The 8,286-nt window shown below is 39.6% G+C and overlaps 1 protein-coding gene across 9 annotated transcripts in view; it reads left to right on the top strand.

Moving 5' to 3' along the window:
• The first annotated feature begins 449 nt into the window (after nt 1-449).
• Nucleotides 450-8,286, top strand: part of WDPCP (WD repeat containing planar cell polarity effector) — a 301,344-nt gene continuing 293,507 nt past the window's right edge. For 8 of the 9 annotated variants that reach the window (XM_054701619.1, XM_054701618.1, XM_037527477.2 and 5 more), the window contains exon 1: nt 450-487. The gene's annotated coding sequence lies outside the window, so the exon portion shown is untranslated. The remainder of the gene's footprint in view (nt 488-8,286) is intronic. The other variant, XM_054701617.1, reaches the window with a different exon arrangement.

Genomic DNA, 8,286 nt, shown 5'->3' with positions numbered 1-8,286 from the left:
ACTGATGGCGCCCTGCAATTGGCGGGACGGGAGGCGTGTATAAATCGAGGGTGGAGAGTCAGCCCCCTTAGCTACATCCCCCACAGAGACTTTATCCTCCCACAAGGGTAAACGTGGGAGGTTAAGAGACCTTCCGCTGCGTAAAGCCAGCTCGACCCGGAAACAAAATCTGTTTTAAAACTAGTTACACTCTGGAGGGGCGGAAGAAACTGCTGTCTGGAAGACCGGACGGCTTCTCAGGTTGCTAGGCGACGAGGCGGGCGCGCGCTGCACACCCGGGCAGCTCGCGAGTACCTGGCGATCTGTGACTGCGGCTGCGGCTGCCTTGCGGTGAGGACCCGGCGAGCTCGGCGAGCCCTCCGCAGTCCTTCTTCCTTAGCCAGGGGATCCCCCGTCCTGCGTAGTGTCCGTGACGGGGGGAGGGATTCGCCGGGACGCCCCCTCTGAAGCAGCTGGCCTCGGTGCGTCTTCCCCAGTCCGGAGGCAGGTGAGTCCTGCCTGGTCTTAGCGCAAGTGGTTTTTTTTTTTTTTTTTAAACTTTTGGGTCCGGAAAGCGGTTGTGCGCAGTCCCGCATTGCCTTGATCTAACCGGGTTCTGATCGTGGGCCGATGCCCGCGAAGTCGCGGGTCAGTGTTGGGTGCAGTGTTAGGTCAACAGTGTTTTGGAGGTCGTAGTGTCCTGAAGTTCGCGTCCTCTCCCCACTGTAAGATGAGGCTCTTAAAGCAAAGTTAAATTTAAAAAATATTAAGTGTCTGCTTTATGGGAGGCGTGCCCCTTCCTTCCTGGAGCTTGCTGTCACGGATCTAGCTTTTTTTTCTAAATACTCTGTGAATGTTGACACTTTTGCCCATTGTCTTTTGGAAATTGGATGCTCTTATACCATGCTGACTTTTAAAATTTGTCAGTCTGTATTTTTTTTTAATATCCAAAAGGGGAGGTTTGTTATATAAGAAAAAGGAAAGAATGTATGCATTTTCATCTTGGTTATAGTCCCCATACAATTCCCACCCTCGCCCCCTTGTTTCGATTCTACTCCCTCCTCCCCACCCCGTAGTGTGTCTCTGGTTTATAGTTGCTTGTTGATTTTGATTTTTACTTTATCATTATTAGTCTTTTTCCTGTCCCTTTAGGTTTTCTAAATTCTTGTTTGTGCAAAAATGAAAAATGATGTAAAGATACATAAAATTTTAAAAATAATAATTAAAAATAAAAAAATACAGTTAAAAAAAGAAAAAGCAAAAGCTTGCACAGACACAGCGGCAGAAAGCTACCCCTGAAAGGCGCAGGTTTATGATGAGAAACACCTGCATAGACAGAGGCGGCCAGGGGAATTGCCAAGTCTGCATTTCTAAGGAAAGTGTAGCAACTTAATGGGAGATACACAGCTTCAAGCGGTTTCACCTGGCAAAACAATTGAAGAGATTTTCATTTAAGATTAATGCTGCCGGAAAATTGTGGTCTATGAAATCATGTTTGGTGTGGGTATTAAAAGGAAGATGTGATGTTCTGGGATAGTATATATGTAATGAAAATGAATGAAATGCATATATTAGACAGCATTGGTGTAATTTCTCTCCCCCACCCCCATAGCTGTTAAGTGAGTGCCAGGTGGTGTCTTTTCTGTGTTTATTTCAGTTTTGGAGGATTTGCTATTGTGAGAAAGAAATACATCTTACTTTCCAACTTCATCTATCTGTAACATTTATCATAGCTGAATAACTTTATCCTGCTTGAATCACTTTATTCATTTGGTTCTCAGATAGAATACTTTGATTTTCCTCTTGTCGCTGTTATAGGGCAGCCCGGATATTGAATGGGTTGCCTGACTGTGGGTCCTCACCTGTGTGCTTACAAGGGACTTATTAATACTCCACTACAGGCATACACAAAAGGTTAATAAAAGGTTTATTTATAAGGGAAAGGGAAATAAGGAAAATGTACAACTCAGGGAGAAAATAGGGAAATAAAGTCTTTAATGCGTCCTGCCCGATCCGCTGACCTGGAAACCCAAAGGCACTCTCAGAGCTGGCTGGACGCTGCGAGCTGGTGGAGAGCCAAAATGGGGGAACCCCTCCAAAGCCCACGTGTCTGGCTTTATACCAACCTGGCTGCTTAACCCCACCCTCAGGTCCCAGCCACCTTCCCTTTGGTGGTGATGGGATTTGGAGTTCCCAGTGTCTTTGGCTTTGGCCTGGGGTGGGGGTGGAGTCCACAAAGCCTGTATGGAATTAGCTTTAGGACCTCCTTTTCCCCCTAACATCACTACTTAGTTGCCCTTTTCAGTGTTTCTTCAAATTGTTTTTTACCTCAGAACTCTGAACATTGGACTTTCTGTATTCTTCTTTTAGCCACACTCAATCCCTAAGTGATCTAACCTGGTAATTTCAAATGCCACCTCAATGTCAGAAAACTCCCAAATTTGTGTATAATTCTCAATTCCAGACTCTCATATCTGACTACTTGTTATTTCTTGTTGATTTTCTAATTATATCTTTTTTATTTTAGACTTTTTCTACTGCATATAGAATCACATGGATTAACATGACCTGGGATTTCCCCAGTTCTAAAATTGTGATTGTGGATGGGATTCTGAGATTTCAAATGGTAGAATAGTAAAGAGCTAGGCCTGGTTTAGATGAAGACAGGTGTAATAAATTGACCAGGTTTACTAAATTGCCTGTGTTCACCTTAGGGCAAGAGTTTTAGCAGGTGCACTGTTAGGCTTTGTGGATTCAGAAATTAGTGTGACACAGTTGTCTTTTTAGAGCACCCAGTATAGCAGGGAACACAGATGGGGAAACCCATGACTATATGTAATGACTAGTAATAGTAGGTAAAGACTAACTCTGGGTTGCTGTGACTCCACAATGGAGGTTCTACTTGAATGAGAAGTAAATGTTTCTGGCAGGCAGCTAAGGTAGACGGTAAAATCAAATTTGCAATGTTGCAGGTCATGTTTTTGGATGCAATAAGACAACATGAAAAGTTCCTGATTTTTTTTTTAATGAAGACTCTAGAACTTTATTAAGCTGCTAGTATATCTACTAGTCACATGTGACTGATTCAATTTGTTGGTTAAAATTAAATAAAATTAAAAATTCCGTTCTCAGTCATGCTAACTACATTTTAGTCCTCAGTGTGAAATGGAATCAAACATTTTCATCATCCCAGAAAGTACTATTGCTCAGCTGATAGCACTTGGCGAAGCAAGGCATCACTCAGAGCAGGAGCAGCTGCAGCTGCAATATCTTCGTATGCTATTTCTTTGCTATTGATTTCGCTATGGAGTGCATAGCTATCTGTGATACTGACTACATATGCAGAGTCTTGTCAGAGATAAGAAACCCAATTCTTGTTTTAACAATTTCCTCCCCCCCTCCTTGCAAGAATTCACATTAACATTCTTGGTGTGTCTGCGTAAAAGAATATTTACAAACATTGCATTGTCCTGGATCTTGAACTAGACTTAGCATCAGAAAGCTCACATCCTGGAGAAGAAGGAACTCTCCTACACTGCTGGTGGGAATGCAAACTGATCCAACCACTATGGAAAGCTGCGTGAAGTTTCCTTAAACTGCTAAAAATGGAGCCAACCATATGACCCAGCAATTCCACTCCTAGGAATCTACCCAAAAAATGAAAAAACATTAATTGAAAAAGATACCTGCACCCATATGTTTATTGCAGCACTATTTACAATAGGTAAGATATGGAAACAGTCTAAATGCACAGAAATAGATGACTGGATCAAGAAGATATGGTGTATACATACACAATGGAATAATATTCAGCAATCAAAAAAGATAAACTCATGCCATTCGCAGCAACATGGATGGAGCTGGAAGGAATTATGCTCAGTGAAATAAGTCAGAAGGAAAAAGAAAAACAGTGGATGGTTTTACTTATAGGAGGAATATAGGGGAACCAAATAAGGGATCAGGAAAATAATAATAATTAAAAAAACAAAATTATCAGGCAACTATAAATACGAGACATTCTGTAGGGGAGTAGAAGGGAGAGGGATCAAAACAGGAGGAAAGAGCACAAGAGAGTATGATGATGGTGCATTGGTGAATTGGTGGTGGAAATTCTATGGGAACTACACCTAGGAGAAAGCAAATATTGTACAAAAATGAACAATGATGTAAAATATATGTATAAATTTAAGAAAAAAAAGAAAGCCCACATCCTGAAGAGGGGTTGAGAAAGCAGAGCCTGAGTGACACTGAACAATATTTGTCTACTGCTCTCTACTTTTTCTGGAATATATGTCCATACCACATTTTAAGTAGCTGGAAGAGCCTCTACTGTACATGTAGAGGCTTGAAATAGAACAGCAGAATCAGAACCTACAAATAATGGGGCTTAGGAGAGAAAGAAGTCTAGTAGGGGTATGTTTATATTTTAATATGTGCAACAGGTCTGAATTCATATGCAATTTTTATGCATTTTAGTAATGTTTTACTTGGATATATTTGCTCCTTATACCCTGATCCCTATTTTGAGTTCTTCCTATTTAATGTCTAGCTGATTTTATAATTTATTTTTCAGTTTGAATTAAATAAACATGGTCTTTGTAAATCAGATTTTATAATTGTTTAAGGAAGGAGGAAAAAAGAGATATTAATGAAGAACAGCCTAAGAGGGTTTTGAATGTACTGGTGAAGAAAAGTCATTTTATTTGTTCAACTGTACTCATCACACAAATTACCTATTCCTTTCCAGAGAGAGTGCTCACTTAATTCATACACACACACCACCATGTATATAGATACATTTTGTGATAGTACAAAGAAAACCACGAGTAGTCATATAATAAATCAGTTGATGCTTTCTTACCTCTTACTAGAGAATATGAAAATCTGTTTTATGTTAATGTGAATATCTTTACATGTAAAAAAGCTGCTGTATTAGCACAAATATATCTACATTCTGTGTCCAAAGACAGATAAAATTATGCCTATTGTTTGAAAAAAATTAAGGCCTATAAAAAGACTGTGAAATGGAGCGACTTATGGCTCATAAGAAGTAGGAAAAAGTGGAAAGAACTAGACCTTAGATAGTAGAGGTAAGAATGGATTGCATTAGAGACAGGAGTGTAGAGGAGGAGAAAGCTGCGGAGTATAAGGAACTAATATATTGAAGTGTGAGTTAAGAAAAGTCTCACCCAACGCATTCATCCGCATTATATTTCATATACTTTAGCCAGCCTATTTGCTGTTACTCAAATATGTCCTTCAGCTTTCTGTCTGCATGTTGTATGTGTGCTGTTTTTCCTCAAAGGGAATCCCATCCTCTGTTTCTGCATGTTTAGATTTCACCAGACTCTTGAATTGAGTTGGCCTTTGTGAGGACTTTCCCCTCTCCTTTGTAATTCTTTAGTACAGGACATTTCAAACATACACAAATTGAGATTGCATGTTTTTTTTCAGTCCATTATCTACTTCAACAATTAACATTTTTCCAGTCTTTTCTCTTTCCCTTTTCCTCAGCATTTTTCAATCATACAAAAAGCTGTACAGTGAACACTGAACTTATAGTAGTCTTAAGTTCAGTCAAAATGCAGAACTTATGTGGGTTATTTGAAAATTTAAAACAATGAATTATTAAGTAGAATAAGGAGGGATGGATAGCTACCAAAAGGGATAAAAAAGAACTGTGAGTCTAGTGTCCCAGAAGTAGCAGGTACAGAAAACCAGTTACTGCTTTTAGGATGGGCCCTTCTTCCTAACGCTTGGATTCAGAACTGGTAAGGAGGGAGACTGGCCCATGAGGAACACCTGGAATTTGTTGCCTCAGCAAATAACAATTACCAAGTGCAATTATCAAGTACGCTGGCTCCCATGCTGAATAATTATAATAATGGAGGACCAACTTTCAGAAGGAAAGTGTCTCTGCTGCTGTCGCTTTATGTGGTCATTCCACTGCACTTTCTTAAGCTGGTCAAGGAGAAATGCTTATTGGGTCTAATTCTAGTGTCACAAAGCAGCACAAGGAAAGTTAGATTTGGTGCTAAGAGATAATAAATTGATAATTAGCACAACCATATACTCATGACCTCACTTCTATACTTGTTAAGCATTTTACTATGTTTGTCCTATATCTCTACATGTATCTAGTCACATGAAGTCTTTTGGATTCCTTAGCCTAATGATCACTCTGTTTTACATTTTGAATGTAGTAATTTGTATCATTGATATCCCCCTAAATCAGAAAATTTACAAAGAAGCACTGTTTCTAAGAGCAAAACTGTATATAGCCATTTGTCTATAAATAGGCGAATGAATGACATGAAAATGAATGGACCATAATTGTACACACCAGTGGGGATGAACAGAAAAAAATATATTGAATGTAAAACTAAATCACTTAGTAATATATACAGTATAATTCTGAGTGTACTGGGATCTTCAAGGTATTGATAATCTGTTTAAGATGTGTGGGTGTATGGATATTTTATTTTTACATTTTAACATTACATATTGAACATATACATGCACATCTGACCGCTCTGTATGCTATTTTATTAAAGAGTCTTAGAGCTTTTTCATTATGGAACAGCAATTTTTTTTTTGTTTAGTTTTATTGCTTCTAGATTACATAACTGTCTAATTTGGGGATTACAGCTTCACACAGCCATACATTAACTTTAATGCTATACTTGGAACAGCAATTTTGATAAAGATTAAAGAGTCTGAATGAATTGTCAACTTTAACAGAAAACTTTTATAAACTTTTTGCAAATCCCATTCAAGTTTTGAAAGTTAGATTTAAATCTATTATCTTGCCTTTTGTTTTCTATTTAATCCCATCTGTTCTTTATTCCAGCTCTCCTTTTCTTTCTAACGGAATTTTTTTTCTGATTCCTTTTTCTTTGCTTTTCTGGTTTGTTAGTAATAATGATTTTGTTATTTTTATGATTCTTAGTGTTTATACCATGCATCATTTTCTCACATCTACCTTTAAGTTATACCACTTCATTGATAGTATAAAAACTCTCATTAATTTTCTTACTCCTTTTGTTTAAACAAATCCATTCAAGATATTTAATTAATGAGAAAAATCTAATATTTTCTCATGTAGTTATTTTCAGTGCACTCATTGTGTAGCTCCATATTTCTAGTAGGATGTGATTTTCCTCCTTCCTAAAGAAGTTCCTTTTAAAAATATTTCTTAGAGCATGCATAGGATGTGAAAATTTTCTGTTACATATGTCTGAAAGGTCTTTGTTTTACTTTTGATTTTGAAAGATCTTTTCAGTATGCATAAAGTTCTAGAGTTGACAGTGTTTTCTTTCATTTTGTTACAGGGCAGGGAGAGGGGCACCCCAGAACCCGCAAACCTGCCTATTGTAAATGGGTTTTGCCATCCGCCGCATCAACACAAAACATATGAGACTTTAATGGGAAGGAACTTTAATACAACTAGGAAACAATACAGGAAAGGCAAAGAATCTAGTTTCTAAATCAAGCACCCAAAGTTACCCATCCTCTCGTGGGTAAGTCTACCCAAGCAGGATTGGCCCAGAGCAATGCCCCAAAGCCTGCTACAAGTCTAAAGCATCTTCCAGTGGGGACTCACAGAAAAGGGTCAGAAACAACCAGACAAGCCCGGAAGGAAAAGAGCAAAATCAAAATCAAGATAAAAGCTGCCGTTGTCACCTCCCCACCGGTCTCACCCACATCTGTGTCACCCAGTCCATGACCAAAAGGCAAGCGCAGTTTCTTCACGTGTCTCTAGGCTCCATGCGCCTCCTCCAGGTCTCCTTCTGGCTCCATCCTGCTTCCTTCCTTCCTGAGTCTCCTCTGCAGCTTCTTCTCTCCCTGCTCAGCTCCACCCTCCATTTGGGTGGGGCAGGGAACCTGGAACCTCCCCCTTTCCTGGGGACCACCCCATCCGCTGACCTGGAAACCCAATGGCACTCTGAGAGCTGGCCGAGAGCCGCAAGCTGGTGGAGAGCCAAAAGGGAACCCCCCAAAGCCCACGTGTCTGGTTTTATACCAAACCTGGCTGCTTAACCCCACCCTCAGGTTCCAGCAACCTTCCCTTTGGTGGTGATGGGATTTGTCTTTCCCTATGTCCTGATGGCTTTGTCTGGAGTGGGGGTGGAGTCCACAAAGCCTGTATGGAATTAACTTTAGGACATCCTTTTCCCCCTAACAATTTCTTTAAAGATGTTGGTCCACTGTCTTTTCTTTAGCCTGGTTTCTGATGTTAGCTGTCATTCTTACCTCTCTTTTATTGTTCTTATGTGTCTTTTCCTCTTTAATCCCTGGTTTTGAGTA

Source organism: Talpa occidentalis, unplaced genomic scaffold, assembly GCF_014898055.3.
Source record: "Talpa occidentalis isolate TD23 unplaced genomic scaffold, MPIMG_talOcc4v2.1 talOcc4.5, whole genome shotgun sequence".
NCBI classification, from domain to species: domain Eukaryota; kingdom Metazoa; phylum Chordata; class Mammalia; order Eulipotyphla; family Talpidae; genus Talpa; species Talpa occidentalis.
Note: the sequence above shows the minus strand (reverse complement) of the source record. Positions and strands in the feature narration are given on the sequence as shown.